Source organism: Capsicum annuum, chromosome 9, assembly GCF_002878395.1.
Source record: "Capsicum annuum cultivar UCD-10X-F1 chromosome 9, UCD10Xv1.1, whole genome shotgun sequence".
Taxonomy (NCBI): domain Eukaryota; kingdom Viridiplantae; phylum Streptophyta; class Magnoliopsida; order Solanales; family Solanaceae; genus Capsicum; species Capsicum annuum.
The window spans coordinates 195,226,617-195,240,148 of NC_061119.1; the positions used below are offsets into that span (position 1 = coordinate 195,226,617).

The following is a 13,532-nucleotide window of genomic DNA, read 5'->3' on the forward strand; positions in this document are numbered from 1 at the left end:
TTGTGAGGTAGAAGGTATAATTGTCAGAAAATGCAAGATTAATTTATTTTGTATTTGGTAGGAAGTATTGGTTAGTACCGAGATTATTCATACGATCATTTATTCCATGGTCATGGATAAGTTATCCCAATTGTGGTCTCATCAACACTAGCAATACATTATGCTACAGTGGAGAGACTTAAAAATTAAATTTAACATAGATGGACGCTGCGTTGGTAATGATGGCAAAACAGGAATGGTGGAATAGCTAGAGAAGAATTCAAAAAGAAAAAAAAAAAATTGCCTTTGCCAGTTCTATTCAACAATGATAATAACATGGTTGAAACTCTATAGGTCAAGTATGTCGCCAGATGGTTGAGGCAGAATGACATACAACACTGCCCCATTGAACTCGATTCACTAATTTTAGCAGATATGTTGCGAAGCAAATTAAAACAATCACTAACTTGAATCCTAGGGCCAGCATTAAAGATATTATCGAGTTGGTGAAACACTTGGAGACGATCTTTGGAAATTTTTATAGTGAGGCAATGAGCTAAGGTATCTTATTTCTTGATAAAACATGCTACATCTAGACATAATCCGTTGCTGGTTAATAACATAAATCAGATGCAAAGAGTTGTTACAGAGATATGCAAAATAAATTTCTTTTGTAAGTTATGCTTTATGTCTCCTCTTTAGAGAATGTTTAGTTCCTCCGAATTAATATTCTCTGTTTTTTTTTTTTTATGTGTATCAGGTGCCCTCTCTTTTTGTTCTCTCATAAAAATGTTTTACAATGACCCATGTAATCAGATATTCAAATGAAGACAGGAAGTAATGGTTAAAGTTGTTATCATAAGGAGGTCACAGGTTCAAATGTAAGGTGGGGTTGCATACAGGTTCAAATGTAAGGTGAAACTGCATACAATAGACCCTATTTGTCCAGCCCTTCGCTGAACTCTGTGCATGGTAAAAGCTTTAATGCATCAGATTGTCTATTTTAATGGGTCTTTTTTAAATTAAATGTTCAAATGGATTCTCAAATTTTAACGGGATTTCTATTGGATGCATGCCAATGAGACCTTATAACAAGTCTATTGAAATTAGCTATGTATCAATAGAATTTCATCATCTATACATTAAACTACCAAAGAAACTAGCCCTTGCTCAACTCACAATTGTAGTGATTGACATGAGCTTTTGAGATCATATAGTGTATGTCAATAAATTTTTTTATTCAAAATCATGATCTTTGGAAGAGATTTTCTTCAAGTACTACCAATTGTCATAAAATTTTCATCAAACTGTTGTTTCAAGTTTAGCGAAAACATATCTGTGGCCTTTAATGAAGAAAATAATTTTAAAAAGAAAAAATCTAAGAGTAAAGCAGACTTATATTTCAGAGACTTCTTTGTGTTGGTAACGAAAAAAAAAAAATCAATAAAAGACAACATGATACTTCTTCCAATAAAAATTGTCAAACACAACAATGATTAAATTTTGCTGAATATAATACCAATAATTATTACGGAGAAAAATACCTAAACACTTTAGCACCTAATAGTTTCCACCACACAAGAATATTGTCAATCCATTATATTAATTATGTTTTCTCTTATTCTTACCTTTCTCTCTATTCACATGTATGTACCATTATTATATCATTTATGCATATGCTTATGAGTTTACAAATATCAACAATAAATATAGTTATACTAATATTTTCTTGAACAAGTATGTTTTGAAAGAAAATGCAGTTTCATCATATTTAATAATTGAGATTTGACAATTATGTCATATATTTAAAAACAAAAATAGATCCATCTATTACCAAACATGTCTTTTCAAGAATTTATTGAAAAGTGTACTTTTATATATATTTTTTTAAAACTTATTTGAATAATATTAATGTTATTTACAACTTATGTACATAACTAAACATAAACGTGTAACGCACGTGTCGAGAGGCTAGTATATATATATATATATATAAACCAAGAACTATGGGTAGATAAAATTTTAAGAGACATGTATCCTTTTTATTTAGCTTAATGAACACACCTTATAGAAATATAAAATCATTAGAAGAAATTCAGAATAGTTTGTATAGTTTATACTTAGAATATAAAAGACTAAATAAATACAAAAGAAGATTCGAGAAGACTAGATTATCTAATCACCATAATATCCGATTTAGAGTACGAATTGATAAAGTATCTTAGGTCTAGAAATAATAATAAATGAAAAGACATCCTTTTGCTAACGATATACGATTCAGATATTGGCTTTTAAACAAAGAAATAAAAAAGAGGACAGACAAAGTAGCAGAAGAATTAGTTTTGAGTAACTGTCTAGACTTATTAGCAACTCTAGAAACATTACAATCAGAATTTTTCAAAGAATATTTAAGTGAAATAACATGGGATTTACATGGACTTAGAATCGACATAACATATTATAATAGAAAGATAATTATCTAAAGAAACGGTGTGACCTAGTAGATATTCCTTTAGAATAAAATTAAGTAAAAATATATGAAAACGCATCCTTTTGCGAGACAAATACAAGTAGAATATAATCGATTCTATAAAGAAATAAGACTAAGAAATGAAATTTTGGAAAAAGAACAAATATTAATAAATCAAATAAAAGTATTAGAAGTTATAGAATTATCAGAAGCCATTATAATCTCAAACCTTATAACATTAGTAAACTGTGTAGACCGTATAAATTTGTTTAAGTATAAATTAGAAAGTATTAGATACTGTACAGACTACAGAAATTATAGAATAAAGATCATTAGAAACCACTATATTAGCAAAATACCTTTAGGCTAAAAAATAATAGTGTAAAAATTGATAATTTAAAGAAACTAGAATATTTAGATCTAACAGTCCAAGCTGAAAAGAAATACAGACGTTTAAAAGGCAGTTCTTTTATTAAGTATAATTTTAACAACGGAGAACATATATTACATGAAGATAATCCATAACTAAATACTATTACAGACTTTATAATAAACCTAGGAGAAAAAGTTCAAAAAGAAAATACAAAAATATTAAAAACTCTAGAGATATTAAAAGACCTGCCAAACAAACAAAAGAATTTGTTAAGTAAAATAGAATTAAATTTTGATTTCTTAAAGAACCAACAAGCAAAATTAGACAAAAAATTCAAAGTTTTAATTAATAAAGACAAGGGTAACCTAGAAAATTCTGAAATAAAGCTAGTATTACAAGAAGTATGAAAAGAAATTAATCAAATAAGACATATAATACTCTCATGAATGATATACTACAAGATAAACTTTATTTAGCAATATTACAAAAGGTTGCACAAATTCAACCAAATTCCGAAAAATTATCAGATCATCAACCCCAAGGAAAAACACTCTTTAATCATAAAACAAAATAATATTATAATTTTATTACTATTAGAATTTAATAAAAACATAAAATAAGAAAAACAAAAAGACAGTCAAGATAAAACTATAGACAAACTAATAGAGAAACTAAAAAAGATAGAAATAACCCCTCAAAAAAAATTAAAAGAAGCTAAAATAACTAAACCAAAATCATGGACCTTTTTTCAGCATCTCCAAGCAAATCAAGACCGAATTTTACCCAAGAAAGATTAACAACAAACATGTTGTCAAGAATCATAAATAGACTCAAACTGAATTCAAGACAACAACTAGAAGAAATAGTAAACGTAGATAAAGATATACAACTTTTTCAACAAAATAAATTAAAATTATTAAGTGCTAAGACTTTATACAACGAAGGAATGTTTTCAATGGTACAATTATATAAACATTATAGGGAAGAGCAATTATGTGTAACTAAAAATGATAGTGCTAGTGTAAATTTAATAAGTCTAGAATCTTTAAGACAAATTGAAAAATCAAACACGAACCTCATGCATATGGGACTCATAGTAGTAGGATTAAAAGGCCTAACTAGAAAAAATCTAGAAACTACGGTATTAGTTATAATATATGATAATAGATGGCCAGACTTGAAAAGATCCATAATAGGAATAATAGAAGTAGACATGCCGACAAATGGAGGACTTTTTTATTGTAGTCTAGATTATATGATAAATTCTTTAGAATTTTAAAAATATATAAAGATAGGTATTCAGACTAAAGGATACGAGGAAATGAATAATGAAAATAATTTATTAATATGTGGAGGATTTATAGAAAAACTTGCCACTAATAGTAGTATAAAATTTAATCTAAAGATAGATGATGTAGTAAGTATAATGAGCAATAAAGGAATTAAATTAATGAATCCTTCAAAAATAAATCCAAAAGAATATGCAGAATTAGAATGAAATTTAGAAAAGTTTAGTAAGAAAGAAATATTAAAACCCACAGATCATTTAATGTATATTAATAAGGAAAGAGACACCTCAGTAAGATTTATAGATTATACATATACAAATGAAAGAGAAACTGAGAAAGAAATTGAAGAAAGTGAGAACACTAATTTTATGAATATAGAAATAATAGAAGAAGATGGTTTTGAAGTAAATAAGGCCATAATGAAAGCAGAAGTCCTATACAAAATAAATAGCAATAGCGTACTTAAATGCACAGGTTGTAAATTAGAGAATGAAAGAAAATTTTATAAAATGTGAATTAAGAACAGATTATTATGATTACACACGTAAAGGAACAAAAAGGTGAAGACTTAGAATCGATTTATAGTAAAGACGAAAGTATAAAAGAATTTATGAGAAGTGCAGCAAGCACTGCAAGCCCTTTCCAGAGAACAATCGGTATGCAAAGAGTACCAGTAACAACAGAAAATTTTCTAAGATATAGAGTATTCAGAACAAACCCAGATATTCAAGCAGAACAAGACATAAAACCTAGAGGAAGAAGAATGTCAATAGAAGAACCCATTAGATTACAAGAAGATGGTAGTTAAGGAAAAATTTTAAATTTACCAGTTCATGACCCTCAGGCATAGAATAATGTAATAGACGTATGGAAAAATATAGTTGTAGCAGACTACATACAACATATACAGGGTAATTAAGAACCAGATGCAGAAATTATGTATAGATATTTAGAAACATTTCTAGGAGAAAGTACTAAAGCACTTTGGGAAGCTTATAAGACAATATTCCCACAAGACTTTCAATTAGTGGAAACTCATTTGATCAGACTCTAGGAGCTAGATTATTTAATGAATTACCAGGGGCTATAGGAAGAGAGATAGAAGAAAAATGGTCCAAGAGAAAAGGAGTAATACAAAATCCAAACAACTCATGATCAATAGGACAAAGAATACAACATGTAATGGATGTATTACAAGAAAAATATACAAATATACAGAAACAAAAATAATTAAAAAGAAGTGATACAGATTTTTGTAAAAACATATATACTACACAACATTATGATCGAGATTATAAAAAGAAGAAATATAGAAAGGCATATAAAAAAGACTATCGCCCTAAGAAGAAATATTATATAAGAAGATCAACTGCAAAGAAGTCATGCCTAGATAAGAATAAACATATAAGAAAATATAATACCAGTAAAACCTACAAAAATAAATTAGAATGTTTTACCTGCGGTAGCATAGACCACTTAGCAAATACTTGTCCCAAAAGAATCAATAATAGATCTAGGAATGCACAATTAATAGAAGGTGTAAATGAAAATTTAATAAATGTAGACGAATATATGTCAGATAATGAATGTATATACTCTATTAAAAGTATGGAAGTCTTTGAAGAAAAAATAAATAAATCTGATCCTTCCAATTCTGGAGAAGAGGAATTTATAAATGAAATAGGATTAAAAAAAACAAACTCAAACTATTATGATTTAGTAAATTTGATAAAAGAATATGAACATGAATTTGAGGAAGGAAAAGGATTAGACGGTAATCAGTGTTGTTTTTGTAAGTGATTTCCAAGTAAAAACAAAAGGGTAAAATATAAAAAATGTTACAAGGAAGGATGCATAAAATATATAGAGAAGACATCAGAAATCTTAGAAACTCCAAAATTAACCCGTAATTTAAATAAATTTTACAACAAAGAATCAATAACTAGAACAACAGAAGACAGAATATTAGAATTAGAAGAAAGACTAAGAAAATTAGAGATAAGAGTGTACAACAAAGAGATAATTAGAGAAGAATATTTAGTAGAGGTAGAATTATTAAATATATTTGTTGAAAATAATAAAGTTAAACAGAAAAAATCAATGAATTTACCATTTGAAGGAATGGTATGTAATGAAGAAAAGAAGATAAGTACTGTCAAAGTTTTAACAAGAATAAAAATTCAAGATTATGAGTTCCAGACATTAGCTATAGTTGATTCAGGATGTACAAAAAGCATTTTAAATAGTAAAATTTTACCATCAAAATTAATTAAAAAATTGCCAAAACCTCAGCTATCCATGCAAATGGATGGAACCTATACTACCTATACAGACTATATACCAAGAGCAAAGGTAAGTTTTATTAATACTTGTGAAAAATTCTACCAACCATCATATACACTCAGTGAAATACTAGTTAGAGATTTAAACATAAAAGCAGACTTTGTCTTAGGATTAGATTTTATGATGCAAATAATGACGGATATCTTATTACGAAAAATTGAGCAATATTCGCTAGTAATATTACTCACTCACCAGTGTAGACACAACCCCTGCTAACTAAATATCGTTTCCTTAAAGATAAGACAGAAGAAATAATCGAAAGCTCAAATGATCAAATAAAATCGAAAAAAACCCTAGAATGTGATAAAGGAGAAAATTGTACTTGTAATGATAAGATAACAATGTATGAAGAATCACAAGATTTATTAGTAGTAGAAGAAATAGAAAAAGACTATACTTTAATAGAAATGGATACAGAATTATACAACTTTAGGAAGGGTATACAACAGATAGGAATAATAAAAGATCAAAAAGACTTAGAAAAAATAATACAAATTCTAGAAGCTAGAGATAATCGGAGAAAAACCCCTTCAACATTGGGACTCCAATCAAATTACTTTCAAATCAAAAATAATTAATCCAAAATATACTATAAAAATAACATCTATAGAGGCTACAAATGAAGACCTTAAAGACTTTGAAATACAAATAAAATAGCTATTAAAATTAAGAATAATTAGAAGATCTACATCAAGACATAAGTCAACAGCTTTCATCGTAAGAAACCATAGTGAAATAATAAGAGAAAAAGTTAGAATGGTAATAAATTACAAAAGACTAAATGATAATACTGTAACAAAACAGAATTAATAAATAGAATACAAGGAAGAAAAGTATTTAGTAAATTTGATTGTAAATTTGAATATTGACAGATTAAAATGCATGAAGATAGTATAGAATGAATAGCTTTCACATGTCCAGAAAGACATTTTGAATGGCTGGTCATGTCTTTCGGATTAAAGATGGTTCCTCCAATTTTTTAAAGAAAACTAGATAGTATTTTTGGAGACTATAAAAAATTTGTATTAGTTTATGTAGATGATATTCTAGTTTTTAGTAATAATATGAGAGAACATTTAGGACATTTACAACAAGTTTATAAACTATTTGTAGATAATGAAATAATAATAAGTAGAAAGAAAATGAATTATATAAAAATAGTATTAATTTTTTAGGAGTAGTTATTGGAGATGGTAGAGTAAAATTACAATCACACATAGCTAAAAAAGTCTTAAAAATGCGAGATAGATTAGATAAGACTAAAGATTTACAAAAAAATTTTGGACTTTTAAATTATGCTAGAACTTTTATTAAAGACTTAGGTAAAGTAGTAGGACCATTATATTCTAAAACAGGATCAGCAGGCCAAAAAATCTTCAATACTGAAGACATAAAATTAGTCCAACAACTTAAAAGCATGATACAAAACATCCCAGACTTAACGTTACCATTGGAAATGGATTATTTAATAGTTGAGACAGACGGAAGCCTTCAAGGATGCGGAGCAGTATTAAAAGCGAAGCCTAACAAATATATTGAAAAAAAAGGATGAGAAAATATGTGCTTATTCAAGTGAAAAATATAAAGAAAAGGGTAAATTAAATAGCATAGATACGGAGACACTAGCAGTAATTTACGGTTTGAATTGTTTTAGATTTTATATATTAAATAAACCAGAAATACTAGTAAGAATAGACTGTGAAGCCATAGTAAAATTCTATCAGAAAATAAAAGAGAAGAATAGTAGTAAAAGGAGGTGGCTAAATTTCCTAGATGCCACTTCAATTTATAATATTGTTCTAGAATATATTAAAGATAAAGATAATAACCTAGCAGATCAGCTAAGTAGACTAATAAAAGAAGACAACTAACATTTTTTGTTTCAGTATATATACAGGCAAAAACAAAGGAAAGGCGGAGGTCTCATCCTCTCAAGACTACTTAAATAAATTACTAAGCTACACTCGTTACAGGCCACTAACAATGGTAGAACATCCGAAATTAGAAAGACTGATCTTCGGGCCTCATAATATAGTCAGTTATGAGCCATTCAATCTGACTTTCAAATTGAAATCAGATGTAAGGATGGACAAACGACAGATTTACCTGACCGACAACTTATGGATCTCCTACAACAAAACACAAAAAGACATTAGATACTTTATTTCAGTCCTGAATGCTTTAAGTTATTATTTTACTGAGAAAAATAACACTAACAAATTTAAATTTTATGTTGTTCTTAGGGGAAGGACACAGGGAGTATTTCGAACATGGACAGAGGTAATGGATTCTGTAAAAGACTATACAACCCCTCTCTATAAAGATTTTGATGATTTTACAGAGGCTTTAGATTATGCTCGTAAAAATTTAGGGCTAAATTATTTTATTACCCCAGCTTTAAGACCAGAAACGTAAAAATTTCTTCAATATAATATTAAAAAAGATACAGACAAAATTATATTTTATAATCATTGTTCCTCTATGACTGAAGTTTTTAAAAGACTAAATCACGACAATGAAATTTTAAGACAAGATAATGAAAATCTTGTAAATGAAAAAGGACAAATGTTAGAACATATAAGTATTGTACAAGACCGTATAAAAAATCTTCATTTTGAACTTTCACAATAGACTCAGCCAATTTATGAGACTCAAAAAATTCTAAAGAATTCTCCATCTTCTTCAAAAATGGAAAAACCTACTTTATCAGGTAAAGATACAGCTAGTTCAGCTCAAACGGTAACTGGTAAAGACTTATCAAATCTGTTAATGGGTATGCATTCCCCAACGAATGTAGAAAGACCTACTGTATCGGGTAATGATACAGCTAGTCCAGCTCAAACGGTGGCTGATAAAGACTTATCAAATCTATTGACGGCTGACACTTTGCCAAAAAGTGTAGAGAAAATTCTCCCAGCCAATTTCAAGAACACAGGTACTCAGACCACAGAAGAAAGAAGTCCTTCTCAGACTAAGAAAGGTTTCTTCTTGAGAAAAAAGAAAAAAAAAAATATAGAAAAAATGGTAGTAGACTTTATAAAAAAATTATTGGCAGAACAACTGCCCAAAGAAATAATAATGAATTCAGAACCGCCAGAGCCAAGACCTAGAATTTCCTTAATTCCAAGAGAAGAGACAAGATCACTCAGAATAGGAACAAGACTGGGACTATCAGACGGAGACAGTGACGAGTATGAACGAGACTATAACTCAGCCATGGACCAATTTGCACAAGACCCAAATGCCGATGAAGATTCAGGAATGGAGTTTGATTCAGAAGCATTACATAATCTAGATACGTAAGCAATGACGATATCCACGAAATACAAAATTACAGAGGTATGCAATGATGTAGCAGATAAATAAATAGACGAATAAAGTAAAGACATAGCCATGTGATCATGGGCCCCACCCAAGTTGCCAAAAGTCTTGCTAAAGTCTTATTATTATTAAAGGATTTGAAATCCATAAAGTATATTTGAAGTCCACAAATGCCTATAAATACCCCCTTTGGAAGACTTAAACATAAGTAGCTAGAGAGAAAAAATCAAGAGTGAGAAAGTTCTTAGTTTTTCATAAAATTCTTAGTTTTCAAAGTTTGTTAGTTCTTCATAAAAAAAAAAGAGTGTATAAAAAAGTCTATATTAATTTCTTAGTTCTTCATTTTTCGGTAGCTGTCAAGTTTTCAGGGGACTCCTGAAAAGGAAACCCCACTTCTTCCTTAAAACATGTAAGTAGTCGTTACATAGATTTTTGTATTTTTCTCTCAAGTTTGTAAATTATGTTTGAATTAATCAAGTTCATATTTTATTTCAGTTGTGTTTTTAATATTATAAGATCTGGATCGCCGGCGGTTTACCACCAGTTTTCCGATCTTGTAAAATTCATTACTTATTAATACATATTTAATTATTAGTATACGTGTACATATTTAATTATTAGTAGATGTGTCTTTAATATTATAAGATCTGGATCGTCGGCGGTTCACCGCTAGTTTTCTAGTCTTGTAAAATTAGTAAATTACTTATAAACATATCCCCAATATATGATTATTCTCTCAGTGTTTAAGAAATAACTATGGGTTAATCTGTAAATTCCTAGGGATTTGAAAAGTACGCAAAAAATTTTAAAAGGACTGTTGTTACTCTCCTGGGATGTGATTAAATAAGATATTGCTAAAATACCTAAAACTAAAGAGAAAGAGATGAATAGGGTATAAATTAAAAAAAATTAAAAAATACAAAAATATTTTATTTTTGGGAAAAAATATACTTTGATTTTTATGACTTGGACACTTACACTGGACTAAGGACCACGAAGGAGGGAGTACTGAGTAAGATTTTACACCATATAAAAACACATCCACATTAACTCTATTTTATTTTCTCATAACTACTTACCTGTTTTAGTTACTTGGCTTAACTTGTTTATTTACTTTGCTTATAGCATATACTAAAACCTGCTTATTAATTATTTGCTTTGTTTATATATATATATGGTTTCTAAAAGTTTCACCAAAATCGATTTGCTCATACAAATACAAAAATATTAGATTTTTTGTATGTAATGTAGTACAGATTTTGATTGTTATGTTCAATGATAGCTTTGTTAAAAAGGGGAATAAGAAACAAGGAAAGCATGTCTCTTAAAAAAGAAGGTGTCAGACATGGCAGAAGGAAAAGGATGGCTGTTAAAAAGGGGTGTCGGACATGGCAACTTAAAAAAAAGAATAAGGAATACGGATGGCTGGAGAAGAAGATGACGGGGGGGGGGGGGGGGGGGGGTTTTTTTTTTTTTCTGTTTTTATTTTTTTAAAAAAATTTTATTATTATTAAAAATAATTATTGGATCTTAATGCCACGTATTTTTTTTCTTATTGGTCATTTTTGTCACATCATGCTAGTGTGTTACACACACTATACCTTTTGTTGATTGTGCGAAAAAAACCAGATGGATCAAATTTCAGGTGAGTTAGAGGTTTGATAAGTACAAGCCTTAGTTGGAGATCTAAGTGAATTTTTGGGACAACTTTAAGTGGTTGTTGATGATGTAAGCCAAAAATATAAAGCATGATTTACATATATACATTGTGTGTGTATAGATCTCGTATCAGATTCAAAAAAAAAAAAGGGATATAACAATAATGAGGGAAAAAGAAAGAAGAAATATTTGACACTAGCATATATATATATGTGTGTGTGCCGCACATTAGAAAAGTGATTTGAACTTTTTGTCCTTCATTAAAACATTCTGCAATAGACAAAATCGTCTTTTCATCCCTTTTCTTTAATTTATAATATAAATATTGACTATAATAAATATATAAAATATTAAATGGTGAAAATCTTCTTTCACTTACAGTTAGTTGAATTCTAAATTTATGGTAATATTTTGTTGGATATTTTGTTATCAACGTGATTTTGATTTTTTTCTAAGAATATTTTTTAAGTTTATGGTAACAATTTTTTTTCCATGTTTATTGGTACACGTTGGGTACGTCACTTCTCAAAAAAAAGGTTGTTATTTCGTTTGTGTAGTATTGGACTTTTTCAAAAAAAAAAAAAAAAAAAAAAAAAAAAACTTTTCCCAAAAATATAGGACTTGGTTAATATAAATCCCACTTTAAAAATTTACTCACGGCTGAACAACCCAGTTGTCAATAATTCATATTGCTATGGAACTCATCTAAATAGTAATTATATAATTTTTAATTTTTTTTCTATCAAATATCTATCATCCTAAAGTGATGGTCTTTTAATGCTTCTTTATTTTTCTTCAAAATTGTTATTGTGTTTTTTTTTTCTTTTTTATAGATATCACTTAATTATTCTTGTAATGTTTCATCTTTTAATGGATTCATTATGCAATAAGAGTTGTCTTGGTTTTGATTCTATTTATTTTAAGCTTATACTTTTTAATGAATTGATATTGTTTTCTTTTTCTTTTATCATTAGCAGGTTACATATATATGAAGAATTGGAGACATTAATTTAGGTATCAATGACTATATAATTGGTAACTTGTAGCTTTCAAGAATAGGATATTCTATGAGTTCACATATGATAGTTTATCATTGAACAAGAAGAGTTAAAAAAAACGACAACATTTGTTGATGGAGTTCAAGCTAAATTATGATAAGTAGGTGTTTCTTTGTCTTAATATGCTTTTCTGTTTGGAATAGAACTACCGAAAGGTGCCATGTTACTGGAGCTTAACTTAGCATGATTCAAATTGTAGCACGATTTCTTCTATATATACACATATAAGGGCATAAGATAATTTATTATAATAGAACTCGTAGATTATTAATATGTGGATTGATAATTCATGATCAGTATTATGCTAACGCTTATATTTATTATCATTATCTATTATTGATTTTAATTTTAAAGGCTCAAGTACATTACATATTGAAGAATCTTAACGTTGTGCCAAGTCATATATGTTGCTACAAAGAGAGTTGCCTCAGAGGTTTACGATTAATGAGTTTTTGTACTTAATTGAAAGTAGAAGAAAAAGGTGAGTTGTTCTTTTTTTCTTCTCATATCAAAGAATTATTAATATAGAGAATAATATGTAGATTTTTTGTTCTTATGAACATGAGATCTTATTTTTTCTCATATTTTATATTTATTTTGCATAGAATTTTTTTTATGAAAAGCGAAATTGAGATGGTTTAGACATGTGAAAAACAGAATGCATGAATATCTTAATATGGAGATATTAAAGATTGGTGGTGGATAATTTTACGAGAGGTAAAGTTAGACCTAAAAAGTATTGGAGAGAGTTGATTAGACAATAAGTTAGTATAAACAAAATTCATAGTAATTAGTATTCCAATTTTGGATCATGAATGAAAAAAAAAAGACCCAAAGAAGGAAAATTCCGTGAAATTAAAATTCTTTAAGGTTTAGGAGTTTTTATTACCATATCACATTAAGTAATTTTATGCACTTTGAGCTCTTTTTATTAGGGAAAAAAATTATTTTTACTAAGTTGAATAATATACAAACTCCAAATATTTAGGATTCCACTAATATAAATTCAGTACGTATAATATTAAATTAGAGTGAAAAGC

The 13,532-nt window shown here is 28.2% G+C and overlaps 1 long non-coding RNA gene across 1 annotated transcript; it reads left to right on the forward strand.

The window, feature by feature from the left end:
* Positions 1–9,981: 9,981 nt before the first annotated feature.
* Positions 9,982–12,835, forward strand: LOC107877249. Its single transcript, XR_001676272.2, has 2 exons — positions 9,982–10,184; positions 12,412–12,835. It is a non-coding gene; the product is annotated as an uncharacterized LOC107877249 (long non-coding RNA).
* The last annotated feature ends 697 nt before the right edge of the window (positions 12,836–13,532 follow it).